The sequence below is a fragment of the Macaca thibetana genome, chromosome 2 (assembly GCF_024542745.1).
Source record: "Macaca thibetana thibetana isolate TM-01 chromosome 2, ASM2454274v1, whole genome shotgun sequence".
NCBI lineage: Eukaryota > Metazoa > Chordata > Mammalia > Primates > Cercopithecidae > Macaca > Macaca thibetana.
In genome coordinates, this window is record NC_065579.1 from 125,518,001 (window position 1) to 125,540,247 (window position 22,247).

At 41.2% G+C, this 22,247-nt stretch overlaps 1 protein-coding gene across 13 annotated transcripts in view; it reads right to left on the reverse strand.

The window, feature by feature from the left end:
* FOXP1 (forkhead box P1) overlaps positions 1-22,247 on the reverse strand; it is a 631,073-nt gene that overhangs the window by 250,987 nt on the left and 357,839 nt on the right. Inside the window, exon 1 of one of the 13 annotated variants that reach the window (XM_050781338.1) lies at positions 4,677-16,032. The exons of the other annotated variants lie outside the window; for them this stretch is intronic. The gene's annotated coding sequence lies outside the window, so the exon portion shown is untranslated. Of the gene's footprint in view, positions 1-4,676; positions 16,033-22,247 lie in introns of those variants that run through there. 13 annotated transcript variants of the gene reach the window in all.

Genomic DNA, 22,247 nt, shown 5'->3' on the forward strand with positions numbered 1-22,247 from the left:
ACCAAGTCAGGCAGAAGTAAATTAACTTGGCTGATCAATTATTTATATGAAGCAGAATAAATGCCCTTAAAGAACTTGGTCTGTTCATAAAAGGATGTGTAAATTAAACTAAACATAGTTTTGTAAAATATGTTTCTATTTCTATGGGGAGAAGAGAAGTTAATGGTGAAATCACTATTAGGAAAATTATTAGAGTAATTACACAGTCCACCCCCCATCTGAAAAGAAAAATTCTCTTTCTCATTGTTCATCCATGTGCAGAGAAAAAAGGAAGATGGCATGCAATTCTGAAGAGATAACAGAAGCACATGGAAAAGGAAGGAGGAAGGGAGGAAGGGAGGAAGGAAGGGAGGAAGGAAGGAAGGAAGGAAGGAAGGAAGGAAGGAAGGAAGGAAGGAAGGAAGGAAGGAAGGAAGGAAAGAAGGAAGGAAGGAAGGAAAAAGAATGTGAATTTCACTACGTGGATTTCATTATTTTGGAAATATTGAACACATGGCTCTTACTTTATTGTCAGTTAACTCCATGCAGTTTGTAGACTGAGAAAGAATAAGGATGAGACTCAGACTAGCTTAGCTCTAAGAGAGGTACTTTTAAAATTACTCATGTTGCATCATTAAGATTCAAAACCCTCAATAATCGTGTTCATGCCATTGAGGAAAAAAGAAGACCAACCTGTCTATATTAAGATATAAAGCATACATTTGGTTCTGGTTCTCATCAAGCAAATGAACTGGTTCCCTTTTAATGTGCAAAGGGTTTACAAGGCAACACAAGACAAACAAAGGAGTTTTAAGGAGTGGGGTACAGCTCCACAGATTTTTCCCCTAGTAGGCAAACAGTAGGGTGGCCTAGGATATTAAACCAGTTCTGTACTCTTTAATGCTCGTGTGGGTGTTACTCTCTTCACAAAAGAGAGGGAATAAGGCAATAGAAATCCCAGATGAAAGTCACAGACTCTCAGTAGAGGACTGCAACAATGGAGACATCACATTTGCTAGCATGAGGGCCATGCTTGTACACTGCTCACCCATCATCTGGCGAGATGCTGCTGGAGCAGGTGGCATTGAGGAGATCAGGGACTGACTGGTGGAGGGGATGACAAATGAGACTTAGCAGTTAAGGATGCAGGTGAGGAGACAGAAAGATGGCGGCCCCAAGATGTAGAGTAACTGTCTACAAATAGGGTTGGTTGCATGTGATACTCTTGAAGGGGGAAAAAAAAAAGGGTAGACGGGAGGAGAAAGAACAAAACAAGAGAAACAGAGTTACATCAGACAACTATTTTCTCACCTAAGATAACTTCTACAAATTATGAATGAACCCTACAGACACCGCCATTTGTCTATCTACTGTCCTACTGGCACGGGTCCCATTTCATGGAAGGAGTACCCAAGAGCCAAGCTTAGAAGGCAAAGTCAGTGTGCTGACTGTGTTATGAAGGCACCGTCTTCCAATACCACATTTTCATAATTATAACAGAAAGGCGTAAATTTTCTAATGCATGGCAGTTCAAAAAGTAATCAAGGGAATGAGCCGGAGGGCTATTTTAATGTATGCAAAGCTAGTGACCCACAGTAAATGGGAGGTAAGCTACAATGAATGCAAAGTAATGCACACATACTACAGTCCTGGGCTGATGAGGGACGGCTAAAATTAACACCCAATTAATTTCCGAATTGACAAACAAATGAAACCCATAAATCTACTTTCTCATTAATTTTCTTGTGGTATAATTTAAAGCAGTAATATGAGGGCCAAAACTGAACATTATCCATCATAAATATCAAAAAGATAGCACTGTAACACCATAAATTATGCATATTACCTGTTGTTAAAAATGATTTATGTATTATCAACTTTATCATGCACCATAGATGTCTATCTACATGTATCTTTAGAAAATCTGGAATTTCATTTAGCCCCTCTGGAAAAAAAGTTCAGGAGCAACAAAATTGTCAAAAGCATGTTTTTAAAAAAACAAAAACAAAACAAACGTGGCCATTCATTTAGCCATATGGGAGATCAGGGTAAAACTGGAATCATTCCAGGTCTCAGGTGAGTAGAGGTTGAGAATATCATGAAAACTGGTGAGTCAGGCCTCCCCGGGGAGGAGAAACAAACCAGCTGTAGGAGACCCCTCCTAGAGAACACAGCATCTGTGTCCAAACGGCGCCACTGGCCTGTCCTGCCCTCTGGAACGCAGGAGGTGCAGGGCTTGGTACACGTAAGCAAAGGCAAGATGCATTTGAATGCATCTCACATGGCCAGTGGGGAGCATCTATAGCTATGATGACGAAGGCAAGCAAGGAACCTTAAATTGGCAAAAACTTAGAAAAACCATGCTTATTTTCAATAATGTAATACGGCAGCTTTCTTGCTTTCAAAAGAGGAAGAAAAGAAATAGAAACTAACTTGTATTTATCAATTAAACCAGGAATAGTTTATATTTACTAATTAAATGGAAGCAGCATTCAGATTAAAAGTTTCCTTGTCTACTTTCCCAGCTCCATTTGTTTAATAAGAATAATAAATAAATAAATCTTTTATCTCAAATTTAACTTTCAGGTATGCTTTGCACATAACAGGAATTTAATACATAATTACTAAATGTTTGACTAAATGATTAAATGATAGAAAATTCCAAGGCCAACCTCTTGATCAAATGAGATCAAGGGCTTGTGCTGGCCTCCAACTTTTATATTCCAACTTTAAAAATACTATTTCCTATACACTTATTTAACTGTTTTGGTGTTCTGAAACTCCAAAAGTAACAAGCCATTAAATCTGTTAGGTCTTAAGAGACACAGGACGATCTCATTAAACATTGAAAGATAATGAACCAATGAAATATCCTACAGAAACCCACTGGAAACACTGAATATATATATGGACAATTTGGATGGGCTGGAGAAGGTAGAGAATAGGATGTTTAATTTTCCCTGTAATTCATGACTCAGAATAGAGTTGGCGGGATAGGGTAGTAATAAAATAATGTTCCTAACAAAAGCACAGGCTTCCCCTTCTTCACCAGGCTTTCAATGTGAAGACAGGAGACTTCATATTTCCAAGGAAAAAAGGATTTCTGCATTCCGATGCCAAGGCAGTAAAGTTGTTCAGAGCAACTGTAAATGTCTTATTCTTCAGAACTGTCTTCATCAAACTTTCTTGGATACTGTAATCTTTATAAGACACCAATGAGCACAGATAACAAGTTGACCCCGCTCCAGAAATTACAGACGTCTAAATTTATATTTTTTAGCTTTTCAGCTCTGGTGGGTCTCGGTTCCCTTCCTTCCTAATAGACAAGAGTTTAAGTGCCGTAATCATAGCAACTGTGGGCAAACGAGGGAAGTTCGAAAGAAGCCGCTCTAGGAAACAAGTACAAAGCAGAATGCATACCCACTCCCTCGCATATTAATCCTGAGGAGCTCAAATAATTAAATAGAGACTGAAAAGGAGCTTTGCCAATCCAGCGCTAGGCTGTTTGCTTTGCCACAAGGAAGCCTCTGAAGGTCAGGCCTGATGGGGCCAGGTGTTCTGGGGAGCTTAATTAAAATGCATTTTTACACAACAAAATAGATTTTAAGTTTGAGAACTAACAAAGCCTGTGGAACTTTAATCATTTGAACATTCAAACAGCTGAACTCTCACAAATAGGCCAGTGGAATAAAGTGACCAACAACCAGTTCAGAAAAGTCTTTTTTTTTTTTTTTTTTTTTTTTCCATTTCCATATTTTCTATCATTTAATGTACACGAGGCCAGGTTCATAACATCAATTAATGACTGGCATGTTCGATGACACACTTCACGTATCTCCTGCTTCGGCTCAAGCCCCTCACCGCTCTAGTGGCCAAAGTGAACAATATGTTCACAGCATCATGGTAATGTAGTGAATGTGGGCCATCAGAATTCTGTTGCTTGCATTTCTCCGCTGTGTGAAAGGAACAATTATTTAATTTTATCCTTCAAAAACTCCAATATACATATATGTATTTTCCCCCCGAAAGTTACTCTCACAGACAGGTTAGCAAGGCTTCTCTGATATAAAACACTACCACTTGTCTCCGCAGGTCATGACCCTCCAGCCTCCACCCTTACCCTGGGTGTTGTATCTTTGCAATTTACAGCAAATGCTAAGACAGTATGCCTCATATTGAAACACAAGGCAAATTCAGAAACAGCAACAAACAATAACTTAACAAAAAAACAAAAAGCAAAAACCAAATGATGATATGATGCCAGCTGAGTTTTCTCTGCTGTTTGCAAAACATGACAAAGGCCAGGCTAATGTTCAGGTGTTATCTAAGGTGGCTCCCAGTGTCCAAGGGACAAGCGTCATGCGCACACACCAAACTAAACAGAGCCACATGCTTGCTTTACTTAACTAGAAATGCCACAAAGCATAAACTCACTTTAAAATGAGACAGGTAAGAGCCACAGGTAAGAGTAAAAACACTGGCTTTTAAAAATACATTATGCATATTAACTGTATAGTTTCTTCCCAATTAAAATATCTTCATTTATGGCAGGGAGGATTTATTCAGAACACATCAAAGTAAAAATTAATCCTCCCTTCTCAAACCTGACAAAGAGTACGTGCATCCAACAGGATCATATCAAGCCTACAGGACAACACGCAAGATATACACAGTAATACAAAATCCAAGGATTGTACCTTTCGATGGTTACTGCCTTGTTCATAGTACTAGACTTTTTCTCCTACACCTTCTAAGTCCTTGTTTGTTCCACAGAGAAATTTCTAGCCGTCCGATGCTCTATTACCGAGCTAGTGGCCTTTCAGGAGAGCTCTCTCCCTTCAGAAAAAAGCAAACAACTGCATAGATATCATTACACTAAGGAAATCTCTTAGAAAAACCAAACAACTTGCTAATCTCGCCAGCCCCTTCATCCAAGCAAAAGATAAGAAAAGCAAACCTAAGTCTGTTTCAACCACATTCCAGGGACAAGTTCCCCTTTTTCTTTCTTTATCAAAATTCTAGCATTGAAGTTGGGGGGGTGTGTGTGTGTGTGTGTGTGTGTGTGTGTGTGTGTGTGTGTGTGTGTGTTAAACAGACCTTGCAGGATAAACTGCTGCTCACACCCGCAAACAAAGCAATATCTGTTTAATAACGATTGCTGCCATGGGTACAGTAAACAAGGGGCCCAGCATTTGTGTTTATGAACAAACACATCATCTTACAAGAGCAATTTAACATTAACCAGGTGGAATAATCAACAGATTTCATAGGTGACACCAGGGGCAGGGCTAACGTAAACAGAACTGGGGAGGAGAAAGAGGCCACTCTTTGAGAATCAAGGTCGAGGTAAATGCATTACAGAGTAAACAGCTGGGAAGAAGGCAAGATAAACAAACAGTCATTCTTCTGACATTTAGAGAGGCAGAAAGGTTGTATGTTACATAGATCAGCTGCTGACCACCATGAAATCAAACCGGTTGGAGACCAAGCCTGCTTGTTTGCACAATGCCATGTTTGCTTATAAACAACAATTTGCTGTTACCAACATCACATTACTCATCATCATATAAGCCAGAGTGAATCCAGTCAGATCCGCTTAACTCTTTACTGGTGACATTACTTAGAAATTAAAAAACAAAAAACAGGCCCCTCTAAGAAAAAGAGGTCAGTCACCTCAAAATGAGACCAAGAGAGCTCAGTCAATATCCTTTTATTTCCTGGCTTGCAGATAAAAATAAAGCATCCACATGGTTTAAACTACTAAAGGTTGGATTTGAAAACAGCTTTAAAACACTATAATGTTTTCATGCTTCAGTAACTCTGCATTCATTTCTTCAGCTCATCTTCTTTTATCAGTGAAATATATGGGTCAAACACAGATTCGAATCTTGAATGTTTCATCCAGAAGGAAAACCTTGAAGTTCCATTCTCCCCATATCAAGCTTCTATTCTAAGATACCTTTAAGCCCAGTGGGCCCACAAACAGATGTAGAGCATTCTTAACTACTCTGCAAAAATTCAACTGTATCAGTTTATGATGGTTTCCTTAAAAAACATCAAAAAATAAAATAACCAGTTGATGTCCCATATAACCACTTAGGGGTTCATTCTGTCAGCTTATCAACAAAATCTTAGCTCTTCAAAGCCCAGAATGAGTAAGTTCGGTGTGTCCACTAACAAAAGTGTTAAGAAGAAATGTTTAATCTCTAAAATTTCCCCTGATATGTACTACCACATAAAACAGCTTACTGTGTGTTATAAGAAAGTTTTCATGCCTTATCAGAGATACTATATTTAGAGACACAATCTGCAATTAAAACATTAGTTTCAATCTCTTTTACAGATACTTTAACACCATTAAACTACTTAATTTTGATACATGTGAAAAACCTCCTTCCTTTACTTAAAATTTAATAAGCAAAACATACTGAAAAACAGTTTGGTAGTTTATCTATATCTTACACTCATACTCAGTTAGCTAATTTTTTAAAATTCTGCATGATGTCAGTGCAAAGTACAGCAAAACACTGTCTGCTGGATATCCAAAGCAAAATATGGAAATGAGAAAATGATATTAAAAAAATAAAGATACACCTAAGTGGTTTCTGGCAATTACATGATTAATAATCAGGTTATTGGAATTTTCCACTCTGTCTACAAAGAAAGTAACAGAAACTGTGTCGGTCTGCCCCAGCCCCCACAACAGATATCCCCCTCCCAAGTTCCACTGTGAATTAACTCCTCAACCTTTTCTAGCTGCTCTTGTTTCCAGGCCTTGCTTCAATTATCTAATCTTTGTTCTGCAAACCTAAAGTCACAAAGTAACTAGTGTGTTGTCTTTCATGTTTTTGTTTTGTTGCTCTGTGGTTTGTTTCCTAAGTCCCTCTCTGCCAACCATCATATTTCCCCAAATCAACATAGCCCCTGAGGCCTCAACAATGTCAGGGGAAGAAAATTTCCACTGAGCATTCAGTGCCCTGGTAGGAGGCAATTTTTCAGGCTCAAGGACCTGTTAACACCTGATGGACATGCAGGGAAGGGACACCATGAGTTCCCTTAAAAGCCCTCTAGGGGTGGAGCTGTTCTACTGCCCTTGAGAAAGAAAATCAGACTTGCTCAACTGAATGATGATGCAAGTCTGGCTGCTGGAACAACTAACAGAGAGAATCTTCCTCTAATGCTCTGAGAACAGAACGTTCTCAGATTCTGTGCTCACTACCCTATGGATGACTAGGAGGTAGAGAAAAGTGAATGGGCTTCTATAATCAACACCCCAGTGAAAACCTAAGAGAAAAATAAAATAAAATGGAAAAGTCAAAGTGGAGGGCTGTGTCCGGGTATCCTCACTGTGCTGTCTTGAGGAGAAAATGCTGACGATTCACTCTCTGGACTTCAGCTCTTGTCCAGTTTTCCTGAACTTCCGTTTTTATTTTCTTTTCCTGAACCATGGATGAACCAGAATATTACTAAAGGATTACAAACATAGTTGACAATTCTGAATGGTAATCCAAAGAGTTGTAACCATTTCCCTTCATAAAGGGAAATCATAATTGAGTCCTGGAGTTTTGAAAGCTAGGCTAAACCTGGGCATATAATCATTTCATGAATGGGGAACTCTTTTCTCTTTGAAGATGGTTTCACCTATTCCTTACCACGAGCAGGATAAATAATGTGTCTTCTTTCCTCTTCTCCAGCAGTGGTGTTAAACTTGCCCTAACCCACAATTAGTTCTATTTTTTCATTTTTATTTTTAAGATGGAGTCTCGCTCTGTTGCCCTGGCCAGAGTGCAGTGGTGCAATCTTGGCTCAACCTCTGCCTCCTGGTTCCAGTGATTCTCCTGTCTCAGCCTCCGGAGTAGTGGGATTACTGGGGTGTGCCACCAAAACCGGCCAATTTTTGTATTTTTAGTAGAGACAGGGTTTCACCATGTTGGCCAAGCTGGTCTTCAACTTCTGACCTCAAGCGATCTTCCCCTCTTGGCCTCCCAAAGTGCTGGAATTACAGGTGTGAGCCACCATGCTGGGCCCACATTTAGTTTTACTTCTGTGTACCCAGTTTACTTATTTTATTCCCTATGAATCCCAAATTGTAAAAGTTTTATTTTTAAAAAAGTACATTAAGGAGGCTTTTATATAAGTTGTTCAATAAATTATTTTAAAAACTGAAAATAGTTCTAACGAGGCCTTGGGGTAACTCAGGATTGGGAAGGACTGATTTTTCTTTTCACAACTCCTCTCTAGAATGGAAATATTACAAATTCTGAGAGTCTCGGAAAGGTTGTGGCATCTTAGTGGACACCAGAGCCAGTTTCCCAAGCCCCATGCATTCACTTTTACTTCTGTCTTCATTATTTTTACCATCTCCATCCACATCTACCATACTGTTATTTTTTAAAAAATGATTCACTTTTGATAAATAAATCTACCTTCAGAGGAAACTTTGTATCACTTCTTCAAATGGAAAACCAGTATATAACCCTTTGTAGATGCGAAAGACTTTTATAATGCATGTAATAAAACCTAACCAATGATATTAAATTCTGCTAGATCCTGCTGTTTCTCAGAGGCTCTGAGTGGAACTATGTTCTTTCTTTGTTAAATAATGAGCTTACAACTGGTAGAGACAGATTAAAGATACTAGTACCAAATGGAGACTTTCTCCTTGGCTTTATTAGAAGGATTAAAAAAGAATTGAAAATGGAATTGCTTCAACATTGCACCACAATAATGAGAATTGGTGAATGATTTATGAGCCACCAAAAAATCCTCTTCCAACCTATCCATGAGTGGTACAAGGCTCATACATTGGGCAACTGAGCCACAGGAGACTTAAGAGACCCTCATGAACTTCCACGCTATAATCTTGACCCTTACGTGCTGGATTCCTAACAATGCAGCTCACAAAGCACGTACTGAGAGGCTACTATGGACACTTACACTGCTAAAGACATAATCAACCAAGAAGCCAGATTCTTTACACTTGCCCCCACACCAAATGGGGCTGCTAGTTCATGGGTATTATGCTTGTGGAAGACACCCTAAACACCAATAGCTCCAACAACGAGCCTGCCATCCAGGCCCGCCTTTTCTCACACCACCAAAAGACTTGTGCATCAGCCACTTAAGTCATGCCGCCTTTCCACAATACAAGTTCAGAGTTTATTTAGTAGCAAGTAACTACTATAAGATAAGAACTATAAGCATATCATTCAAATGCTTTATTGGTCAAAAAAGATGGATGCTTTTATTAATCCAACCTTTTTGTAATGCAGTGCCACTGATGACCCAGCATTAGCCTCATTCTCTGCTATTAATCACACTTCTAAGAGCTCATTTTGCCTTAAAATCTTAAGAAATTGCTATAATTTAAAGACATGGTGTCTACATAATGGGAAATGCTTCATAGATTGTATCATTTCAGAAAATACAGTATATTTTTATGGGAACAATGACATGATGCTAAGGAATTACAAAATGGGAATATATGTGTGTATATGTATATACACGAATGAATGAAAAGAGAAAAATGTAAGCTCCCTTTTGTATTTGTAGCTTCCCACATCTGTACACTTTAATCACTACCTTTGTGAAGTCCATTAATCCAAAGGCATTGGCATATAGTTTACATAGATTAAATCCAAAATAACGTTCCCAAACAAATGAAAATTAAATGAAGGGAGAAACTCTAATGTAAAAAGAAAGATGTGGAAACACATGGTGTGCTTTAAAAAAATTCCATCAGTGGTATATTCCTCATTCGTCATCTGTAATTCCTGTGCCTTGTTTGTCCATATGAAGAGAACTAAGGCAAGCCCTTCAACAAAGAACTTCAGGACAAACTATAGGCATCTGCCTATTTACATTCAGCAGGATTTTAACAATATAATGATGTCCTTAATGCATTAAGTCCTTTTCTCATTAAGCTACCCTTCGTGACCATTTAACACAGCTGAACACCATAAAGAAATGTATCTGAAAGAGCTTTTCAAAATACAAAGCTAAAACAAATCTTTTTTAAAGCACCCCTTCAATTTTTACCACCACACAATTAAAATGCAACATACACATGGTCGGGCAGGGTGGCTCATGCCTGTAATCCCAGCACTTTGAGAGGCTGAGGCAGGCGGATCACGAGGTCAGGAGTTCGAGACAAGTCCGGCCAATATAGTGAAATCCCGTCTTTACTAAAAATACAAAAATTAGCCGGGCATGGTGTTGGGTGCCTGTAGTCCTAGCTACTTGGGAGGCTGAGGCAGGAGAATTGCTTGAACCCGGGAAGTGAAGGTTACAGTCAGCCAAGATCGTGCCACTGTACTCCAGCCTGGGTGACAGAGCAAGACTCCATCTCAAAAAAATAAAAATAAAATGCAACATACACATGTATATATTCAAATCTCACAAACACACAAAAATGGTGACATTGTGTTACATGATGAATGAAGGGTGGGGTGGGTTCCAATCAGGTACTATGATTATGAATGGATCTAGAGTGAATGGCTGGGAACCACAGAGAATCAGCCGACCTAAAAGTCAAGAACGCAGATATTGTCCTACAGTTAGCAAGGGCTAAACTTGGAATCTGAGAAACAGCCGGAAGCTGGTGATAAAGCTTACTTAGGTGGAGCTGGGACAAAAGCATCCGCCTGCTTGGTGATAGGCAAGCCCAGCTCTGGCTGAGGGGCCCCTTCGCACAGAGATATGCTCCACCCATCCATCCATGTGCCATCACGTGGTCTAGATAAGCACTAGACCTTGGATCTCCCCCATGGGGAAGTGCTGAGCCTGGGAGGAGATTTAGAAAGAAATAGAAGTCCTTTATCAAGCTACCTTAATCATACTGTCATGAACATGCCAATGAGAAAGACAGGGCTTGAGGTGCCCTGAATAGGTAGAACAGGTACCAACAGTGGGGTCGCTTCTCTTCGCCTACTGAGTGCTGGGGCCACTGGATGACTACAGGGTCAATGGCGGGACCATATGATATCTGATAATGCCAGATTCTCAACAGGATTCATTAATCAACTAAACACCCAAAGAAACTTTTGAAAAGGTGTTGCTACTCTCTGGCATGCCCATGGTAGCTGTGAGGAGTGGAGGTACTGGATATCTTTGGGACAGGAACAACACTTGGTAGGGAATTAAAATTACTAGTCTTCTTCACCTGTAAACGGAGACAACAGGGCTCATAATAATGAGCATCCTAAATACCTGAGTTAAGATTTATCAAAGATCACGGCCATTGTTGACCACATTCTCTTCCAAGAGAGGAGGGTGAGAGAGAGGATCATAACCTATGCACAACCAATTGATGAGAAGAGCTAATGTATTTATCCAAGAGTAGACCCCCGTGGCACCTTCCATAGGAGGCTAGTACAAGGGATCTGTCTCATGACAAGGCTTTCCAATAGAACCACATACACCTCCAACAGATGAGAAAGTGATCAACCTTTGCACTGCAACTGTGTTGCAGGCTATGACCACACAAAGCACGGTTCTGTGGATGCCGCAAAGGCATCACCTGGGAGCTTTTTAGATATGCAAATTGTTGAGCCCATCTCAGACCTACTAAATGAGAACCTGTATTTTAATAATATCCCCAAGGTGACTCATATGCATATTAAAGTTTAAGAAGGTAGGTCTGGTGGAAAACAGGCAGACATACTTGGGTTTGATTTCCAGCTCAGCCAATTTTTAAGTTTTCAACAAGATAACCCACCACTCCCTATTCTCATTTCCTCATCTATGAAGTCATGCTGTTCTGCATCTGATTTCACTCATCTTTCTAAGCAATATTTATTCTATAGTTAATACAAAATATGCCAGGCCCTGTACTAAGTGTTGGGGCGCCAACATGCAACAAAAATCAATACAGTTCTAATCAAGAAGACACACATTAATCAATTAGCTATATAAATAAGTGGAGATTAGAATTGTGATAAGTGCTACCATGAAAAATGCACAGTGCTCTGAGAGCACAGAGGAATAATATATGTAAAGTGCCTTGTATGTAGTAGGTGCTTAATAAATCACAGTGATTATTACTAGCTCATAAAACCCAGCCCTTTGGGAGGCCACGGGAAAAGTCTCAAGTGCAAATACTCTTCTCCCCATCATAAAATGAACGTGGACTAAGACTGTGTTCTCAGTTCAACTTAAAGAAAAAAAATGTGTTATTTTTATGCTGTCTCCTGGCTATACGAAGACTATAACATCAATAAAGTCAACATTTCTTCTAATGACAGCTTAGAGAGCAACACTAACTTTCTGGGTTATTGTTAAGAATCAGCTCTTGTTTACCAAGTTGTAGTTAAAGGGAAAAACGCAGAGCAGGGCAGAGGGTAATACTGCAAGCCAGCCCTGTTCAAAGCAGTCTTTTGATTATCATTTTAAAGCCTCAAAATCTAAAGAAAATCTTTAATTGGCTTTTCAGCAGCATTTCTACTTTGGATATGCAGTTTGTTGAAGTTAAGAATGTACACGCTAACAATTGCAGATAGGATTAGCATCCTGCACCTTATACTGTGGATACAAGTGGTTGATTATTAGTGCACCTGGCACGTGTCTATACAGCAAGAAAACTGGACTGAACAGGAATCAAACAGGGCTCCTACCCAAATCCCTATCACTGACAACTCCCACCCCAGGAGCAGAGGCACCTTGAGTCCATCACACTAAATGGGAAGCTTGCACAGCACTGCACCTGGGTGTGTTCACGTCTCCTTACAACAGCTCTCCAAAGTCCCACATCTTCCTTTTCCTCATTTCCCATGAACTCACAAACTTTAAGAATTTTAAATATGTCTTAATAAGTCTCCATGTATTTACAAATTTCTGGTTCTTTTCCACAAATTTGGCTTCCTTCCAATAGGTGTAGATTTGTGATGGGAGAATTCTGACCTCACTTTTATCTGAATGCCCCTCAACTCAAGAATGTCAGAACAGAATGGTTGATTTGAATGGGCTGGGAAGCTGGGGCAAGTGCAATGCGCTTCAGGTAAGCCCTCAAGATCTTAAGGTATAGTAGCCGCATGATACTGACCATCAGCTCACACACTGGGGCTCCAACTTTGATTTTTCTGAGTTGATGTATGTAAGATGGGATAGGACAGCACCACTAGCAGCTTGGTAAGCAGCCAAAAATGGGTGGTTTCCATTTTTACTGCCTGGAATAAGATGTACCTTGAGGATAATTTCCTTTGGGTGCAGCAATTAAAAATGCAAAGTATGAGGGAAAAGGATACACCAGGAATTAAAAAAAAAAAAATCAGGGAGAAATATCTGCCTAACAATCTGTCCTTCTACAGCAGTCGTTCTCAACTGATGGTTAATTGTCCCTCCCCACCAGGGGACATTTGGCAATGTCCAAGGACCGTTTTGGTTGTCACACCTGGAGGAGGGGGCTTGTGCCACTGCTATCTGGTGGGGAGAGGCTGGGGATGCTGCCGGACATCCTACAATGCACAGCAGAGACCCCACAATAAAAATTACCTGGTCCATGCATCAAGAGTGCTGTGACAGAGAACACTGCTATAAGAATTTCTTATGTTTTATTTTATGTTTTAATGTATTATTATTTTTTGAGATGGAGTCTGGTTTTGTCACCCAGGCTGGAGTGCAGTGGCGTGACCTTGGCTCACTGCAACCTCCGCCTCCCAGGTTCAGGAGATTCTCCTGCTTCAGCCTCCCAAGTAGCTGGGATTACAGACATGCGCCACCATGCCCAGCTAATTTTTGTATTTTTAGTAGAGATGTGGTTTCGCCATTTTGGCCCCATTGGTCTGGAACTTCTAACCTCAAGTGATCCACCCGCCTTGGCCTCCCAAAGTGCAAGGATTACAGGTGTGAGCCACTGTGCCCAGCCTAGGATTTTGTTCTGTTTTTATTAAGGGATCAAAGCAATGAGTTCCACTTCTTGTTCAGAAGTCAATTTATTATGTTCCTTAAAACTTTAAAGATTTGTGATTTTTTTTTTGCTTGTGTTTCTACTTCATAAATACTACCAAACTGAGCACCTATTATGGGTAAGGTTAGGCAAGACTTAGGTGATGCCCAGACATTTGAGTAGAGTAGTATATTTCAAGAGGCTGGGAGTGGGGAAGGCCGAGATGGGCTGAGGCAGGCAAGCAAACAGGAGAAAAGAAGTGGCCAAGCTTGACAGAGAAGTTGGAACCCTACATTTGCAGGGAACAGAAAAGGGCTGGGATGAAATGAGCTTTATAGAAAGTGAAATCTGGTAGAAGTACTCAGGATGGAGCTAAAGCAGAGAGACTGAGGGACAAACTAGGACACTTTCATCCACTTCTCCCTGCTTCCAGAGTGCCATGCTCATCGAACACTCATCTCTCCAAACTCTACTTCTCCCTCCATCAAGTAGGTTCGCCAATCATAAAATCATCTTCCTCAACCTCAAGTGTCTCTCCCTGGGATTGCCAGCTGCCTGAAAGGACTATACTTCATTGTGTCGACATCCTTCCCTGCCCTGGCTCCACCTCTGCAAGCTCGCTTCTGCCTCACCTCTTTGCTGAAACTATCCCAATCATTTTACTAATGAGCGGAGGTGACTTGAGTCCATCACACTGAACGGAGAAACTTGCATAGCACTGCACCTGGGTGTGTTCACGTCTCCCGAAAACAGCTCTCCAAAGTCCCACCTCTTCCCTTTCCTCATTTCCCGTGAACTCACAAACTTTAGGAATTTAGAATATGATGTAATAGATCTCCATGTATGTACAAATTTAATGAAGGTAAGTAAGCGATAGTGATGGTAATTCTAATGAGTTTCCAGTTGCTAAATTCAACAGAGAGTTTTCAATCCTTACCTTACCTAAACTTTGATGACACAAGACACTGTCATTCATATCATTTCTCTTGAAAAAGAAAATCTCTCTTCTCTTCGCCTCCAGGTTGTCCTCCTCATTCCTGGTTCTCTGGCGCTATCTCTGATGGCTCCTTCTCATCCTTTTTAACGAGCATCCCCTTCCTCTGCTCATTCTTTAATGTTTCATCTTGTCTAAAGTTAAGGCCTCAGTGTTGCAAAACTCTTAAAGCAGGGGTCTGCAAACTTTTTCTGTGGTGTTGTACAGTAAAATATTTTCAGCTTTGTAGGCCAGATGCTCTCTGTCCCAGCTACTTAGTTCTGCTGTTGTGGAGCAAATATAACCCAACCCATCTGTAAGCAAACGGGTATGGCTGTTTTCCAACTGTTCCAATAAAACTTTATTTACAAAACAGGCGACAGCTGGATCTAGCACACAGAACTGTAGTTTGAGAGGCCCCTACTCTCAAGCACTATCCCTGGAAGTCCTTAACAGTTCTATGGCTTCAACTCATGCCTGTATCCTGGTGATTCCTGAATTATTTTCCCCAACCAAAATATCTTCTCAGAGCTGCAGTCCCTTGTTTCTACAACCTTCTGGCCACTTCTACTTTGATGTCCTAAAAGAGCCACAAATTTTGCCTCAAACTGAAATTATTTATTTCTCCAAGCTCTAAAATCAAGCTAGCTCCTATTTCTGGGTTTTCAGGGAAAGAATTATATTCCAAATCAGGAATTATCTAATAATCTTCCTTCTCTTTTATTTCCCATCTTACTAATTCCCACCCACACTACCTCCTATTTAAATAATGTCTGCCTCTCCACACCCTTGACTGGGAGCATGCCCTCATCACTTTGTAACTCTGAATGTGAACAAATGCAACTCCTAGCCTGGCCATGCCATAGCCCATCTGATCACGTGACCTCACTTGATTTAAATCCTGGGTCTCTATAAGGCCTATATCCTCCAGGCTTGTTCTGTCCAACAGAAAAACCACTGGCCACATGTGGCTACTGAGCACTTGAAATGTGGCTAGAGTGGATATAGGACTAAATGTTTAATAAATGTGTGATTTTCATGAAAGTTTATTTTAATTTAAAAACCGATACCTAATTCAGTCATCAGAAAATGTTTAAGTATGTCTTGAACAACTTGGGTATGTGAATCTCTTTTAACCGTAAGTTTTACGAAATCTAAATACAGATCAAGTATTTCCAATGAAATTTTAATGTCTGAATTGATATGATTTTTCAAAAACTTAGTATTAAAGAAAAAAATGAAAAATGTGTCTTTCATATATTTTTAATACTGATTACAAGCTGAAATTATATTTTGGACAAGTTGGATTAAATAGAATAATACTATAATATATATCTTATTCTTTTTACTTTTTTGAATGCAGTTACCAGAAAATTTAAAATTCTTTGTGTGGCTCTCCTTTTATTTCTACTGTGCAGTGCCACATGCAGCATACACTTCAGGATCTGGCCTACCCGCCCCTGCAGTGCTCTCCCCACTCTCTCTTTCTCTCCTCTGCTTCCACCCTATCTATCTACATCGCAGCCAACTTAACAACCAGCTCCTTCCCAGGCATGCTGAGTACTCCAAGGCCTTTCTGCCTCTACCTCTCCGCCATGAACCTTGGTGGAGCTGATTCCTACTGAACCTCACAATTCACCTCTAGCTATGAAAGCTTTTGCAGACCACCTCCACCACCAGGTCTGGAAGAACCCCATCAAGTTTTATACTAAACTCTTGCAGAGTAATCATTACACTAAATTCTAGTTTTCTGAATGTTTACCTGTAAGCTAGGGATCATGTCTTGCCCCTAACAGAATACCAGGCAGTTTGATAAACAATTTAATGTCAGACAAATGAAGGAATGAATGAATGAACGAATGAATGAAATATTACACAGCTAGAATGAAAGACCTGGTAACTGATTATAGGAATTGAGGCAACATGAATGATATTTCTCAGCCCAAGTGATGCTTTTGTGAGAACGGCCAAGTGAGGGAACAGGCCATTTTCAGAGTAAAGCAGAAATGAAAACAAAAGCTAGCAGGGAGGCATCAACACAGAGGTGACAGTTGAAAGGGAATGAGTTAGATGGTGAGGGGAGGGCCAGTGCACTGGCTAACGCCCGTAATCCCAGCACTCTGGGAGGCTGAAGCAGGTGGATCGCCTGAGCTTAGGAGTTTGAGATCACTCTGGGCAACATGGCAAAACCCTGTCTCTATCAAAAATACAAAAAAAAAAAAAAAAAGAATTAGCTGGGTGTGATAGTGCATGCCTGTAGTCCCAGCTACTTGGGAGGCTGAGGTGGGAGGATCACCTGAGCCTGGGAGGTGGAGGTTGCAGTGAGGCAAGATCGCACCACTGCACTCCAACTTGGGTGACAGGGTGAGACCCTGTCTCAAAATAAAGTAAAATAAAATATTATGAGAAGGGAAGGGTCCTCAGAACAAACCATAGGCAATTCCTGTACTTAGGAAACAGGAAGAATAACATTTACTAAGTTCTGGTCCTCACAACTACTTTGTGAGGTACATATTACTCCTCTTTTTATTTTCTTTTAAAGAAGAAAACCTGTAAGCAAAGAATACTTAAACACACATATACAAAGCTAGTAGACAAATATGTGAACATCAAAGTCATCCAATCTCTACCCACTACACTTCAGAGCAGGGGTCTGGGGCCTGTTAGGAACCGGGCGGTAAAGCAGGAGGTGAGCAGCAGGCGAATGAGCATCACCGCCTGAGCTCCGCCTCCTGTCAGATCAGCAGTGGCATTAGATTCTGATAGGAGCATGAACTCTATCGTGAAACACTCATAAGAGGGATCTAGGCTGCGTGCTCCTTAACCTTCCCCAACTCTTCCCCTCTCCTGGTCAGGAAAATTGTCTTCCATGAAACTGGTCCTTGGTGCCAAAAATGTTGGGGACCACTGTTTTAGAGGCACCTTCCAGGGTAGAGTCCCAGAGAGTGACAAAAAACTTAGAAGGGAGTTTCAAAGAAGGAAGAGGTGGCTGATGGTTTCAAGTGGTTTAGAGAAGTGGAGGATGATGTGGAGATGGCGAAGCAAAAGGGAGATCCCCCAACCAACATCAAATACCTTCATCCTTCTGCCCTCCCTTCTTTCCTTCTGAAAATAAGAGGCTGTTCACTTTCAACCTTCACTCTGAAACCTGTGTCTTCCATGCTTATATTCTTCCAACACCAACCTCCTTCTCTCTACCCATCTCTACCGCCTCTCTCATTTTAGTCTATATATAAATACACTCAAGGCACTCAGACCAAAACTATGCTGGATTACTCTTCTGTCCCTCTAGTTCCCATCCTGCAACCTCTTTCCTCCATGCAGCTAAGTTTTTTGAAAGGGTCCTGTCTCTATATTTCTACCTCCTACATACAACTCTCTGCGATGCAGACTCAATGCTTATGTCTAGGACAGTAGTTCCTAAACTCTGAAGCCAATTAGAACCAAGTCCTTCGGCTGAGTGTGGTGGCTCACACCTGTAATCCCAGCACTTTGGGAGGCCAAGGCAGGTGGATCACAAGGTGAAGAGATCGAGACCATCCTGGCCATCATGGTGAAACCCTGTCTCTACAAAAATACAAAAATTAGCTGGGCGTGGTGGCACATGCCTGTAGTCCCAGCTACTCAGGAGGCTGAGACAAGAGAATCGCTTGAACCCAGGAGGTGGAGGTTACAATGAGCCGAGACTGTGACACTGCATTCCAGCCTGGCACCAGAGCGAGACTCCGTATCACAAAACAAAAACAAAAACAAAAACAAAAAAAACCCAGTCCACCCAGATCCATGCAAGGGGCTGGGATGGAACCCTGGAGGCAGCATTTACAACATGCAGGCGATCCCTGAACACACCCAGTAACACTGACCCAACAGACCAGAGGGTCTCTGTCACACCTGACACTGGAGGCCACTTTGAAAATTCTCCTGTGGCTTCCCTGATAGCACATCCTCTGGTGCTTAGCCTGACTCAAAAACCCTTCACTCCCTTGGTGTTTTTATTTTTATTTTTTTGAGATGGCGTCTCCCTGTCACCCACACTGGAGTGCAGTGGCACAATCTCAGCTCATTGCAACCTCTGCCTCTCAGGTTCAAGCGATTCTCATGTCTTAGCCTCTAGAGTAGCTGAGATTACAGGCGCCCACCACCATGCCCGGCTAACTTTTGTGTGTTTCGTAGAGACGGGGTTTCACATGTTGGCCAGGCTAATCTCGAACTCCCGACCTCAGGTGATCTGCCCGCCTCTGCCTCCCAAAACCTTGGTCTTTTTTAAATACTTCACTGTCTTCCCCATTTGCTGTTGGTGTTCCTCAAGGCCCCCCTTGCCCTCCACATATACTTCACCTTTGCCTACACATTGATGATCACAGATTGGATCCCCAACAAGCCCTTCTCTCCTTTATTGGTTATTTCTACCACTTAAGTTCATCAGGCTCCCAAACTCAACATTCTTTCCTCCAACCTGCTACTTTGCCTGATCAGGGAAAGGTCACTGTCACCTCCTTCGATGTTCAGTCTTTCATCAGGACCTGGCAATTCTTAATCTTATATATCCAACAAACTTTTCCCCTTTCTTTTCATCACCACTACCATCAGCCAGTTGTCATCATCTTTCTCCTGAAATCTCAAAGAATCTTCGGCTGATACCATAAACACCATTAAAAACAAAAACCATTCTGATCAAGTCACTCCCTTGCCAGGAAAGCTCCCCAAGCTCCCCCATTCTAAAAAGAGTCTCAACTCCTTGGAATGGAATAACAGGTCTCCTGTATAATTTCCCAGACTTCTTTCCTGCTTCCTCCTCCACGAACCCAGCACTTTTCCTAGTTAGTTGCTGTTTTCCAAACATACCTTACTCTTTCATACCTACATTATGCTATTCTCTCCCTCTTGGAGGCACCTTTTCTCCTACATTGACCTGAATTCCTATGAATGCTTTCAAACCCATTTCAAATATTACCTTTAAAAAGAAAATATTTCATTCTAGCCAGGTGCGGTGGCTCATGCCTGTAATTCTATCACTTTGGGAGGCCGAGGCAGGCGGATCACAAGGTCAGGAGATCAAGACCATCTTGGCTAACACAGTCAAACCCTGTCTCTACTAAAAATACAAAAAATTAGCCGAGTGTGGTGGTGGGTGCCTGTAGTCCCAGCTACTCGGGAGGCTGAGGCAGGAGAATGGCGTGAACCTGGGAGGTGGAGCTTGCAGTGAGCCGAGATCACATCACTGTACTCTGGCCTGGCGGCAGAGCGAGACTCCGTCTCAAAAAAAGAAAGAAAGAAACTATTTCATTCTAAAGTACTCCAGATGTACTTTATTTTTATGCTGACCAAAGGTCAGGTTCATTGCAATATGATAGTGATAGTGACCAGACGGCTCTCCACTCAGGCCAGGAGTACCCCATCACTGCTTCAGTAAAGCCTAATAGTACTGGATACTTAGGAGTCACTCAGCAGAAGTTTGCTGGATGGATGGATAGGTGGCTAGGTCATGGGCAATGGAAGGATGGAGAGTCTAGGCTTGGATAATCACACTCCCTAGTATGGCAGCTGCTCAGTGAATTGCTAATTTCTTCCTCCTCATAGACTAAGAAAGTGATCAAAGAAATAGAAGTTGGAGATTCTGAATTTAGATGAACGAATTAAGATTAAGGAATTAAGATTAACGAGTTGCACCATCTGTATAGTAAAAGAAGAATTAAATCATCTGCTGAAATCTGGTGAGGATATAGCAGAGGCTCAAGGGTGGTGGTCAAGTTCTAGGATCATCACTGTAGTGAATGAGAGGACTCTGAAACCACAAACACACTGGGATTGATGAGCCCACGAGGGATTGCTCAGTTACATCTAGGATGCAGAACTGCATACAGGGACTCAGCATGGTTTTGAGAGAGCTACCAGCAACACTCACTCCCTTAGGAAGAGCAGGGGATGCGATCATAGATGGAGTCGGGGGTTGCGAGAGCCACTGCAGTGGCAGAAGAAGGGATAAGGGAGGGAGAGATGGTAGAGATGGTACTAGTGAAATAGCTACTTATGGGATCTCTGCTGGGTGTGGAGGAATGTGGATACAGGATAGTGATTAAGTACAATCTGCACAAGTGATGGGGAAGAGGCAGAGATGGGAGGCTGTGATCAAACGGAGGACTGGAAGTGTCTCAGAAAACACATATAGCAAAAAACCAGTGAGATTGGACAAGCCTCTAAAATTATCCAGCAAGTCAAAGGGAGAGGGCCCAGCACCCAGCACAGTAACACATAGCAGGTGGACATTTGTTGAATAAATGAATCAGTGACAGAACCATCCCCTCACCCAGTGGTTCTATGTGAGTTGCCAGCATCAAATTAGAAAATAATCACAGATTAGCACTGTAGGCCAAGGACACCCGACAGACTGGTTGTTGTGACAATGTTATATCTGACATTATTCTAACATGATAATGTAGGCAATGTGTTTAAGAGAGTTAGAAATACTAAGCTACAAGGGTACCCAAATCTGCCAGGACTTGGCACATCACAGTCAATATTTTGAATGAGTGAATGGGTGCCTAAGTGGATGAATGAATGATAGAATATACATGACCTATATAATATCTACAATAAAACCCAGCCACCTTCAAAATCACACTCAAGGAACAATATTCACAAAGCCAGACTGAACAAGCAACATTGGATAAGGAGTTAAGGCATCTTGATTCTCAAAAATTTCAATGATACAAAGGCACTAGCTGGGAGGTGGCAGTGTGAGAGAAGTGAAGATGTCTGTGATTTTGTTGCCATGTTATTCCAACACATTTGCGGCATAAATGCTAAGCTGTCAATCCCCTTTGCCTGGATAGCCACAGTTCAGAAGTGGCTCAATCTGATCACCAATGAGCTCTCTATTTAATACCTCTTACTTCATAAACTACTAGTGTAGCTCAATTCTCTGAACAACTGGAAAGGAAACAGAGTTGATAAGAGAATTAATACTTTCTTCCCAAATCACATCATCTAGGATAATAAAAGCATGTTAAACAAATAACTCTTAAAAGAAGTAGGAGAAAAACACTTTAACGTGAAGCTCTAAGCTATATTGATGTTTGTAATTATGACGAGGAGGGAAAAAAATTTCTGAGCTAAGTCATAATTGCTAATGCTACGGATTTGTTCCCTGTAGAATTCTGTAAGATAAACAGAGATTTGCATATTTTGAAGGTATTTTGTCTGTCTGTTAAACACTCCTGTTACTGTAAAGATTTTTCTCCTTCCCAGGAATAGCTAGCTATTTTTCTCATCTCATTTCTAGTTCTCTGCCCACTTGCTTTCCCCACCCTAGGTTTTGGGAGTTCTCCCTCAAATACTAATGGTGAAGGAAACAAATCTTTTCAACAGTGGAGACATGAACAGAAACCCAATCACATCTATGGAAAGGAGCTG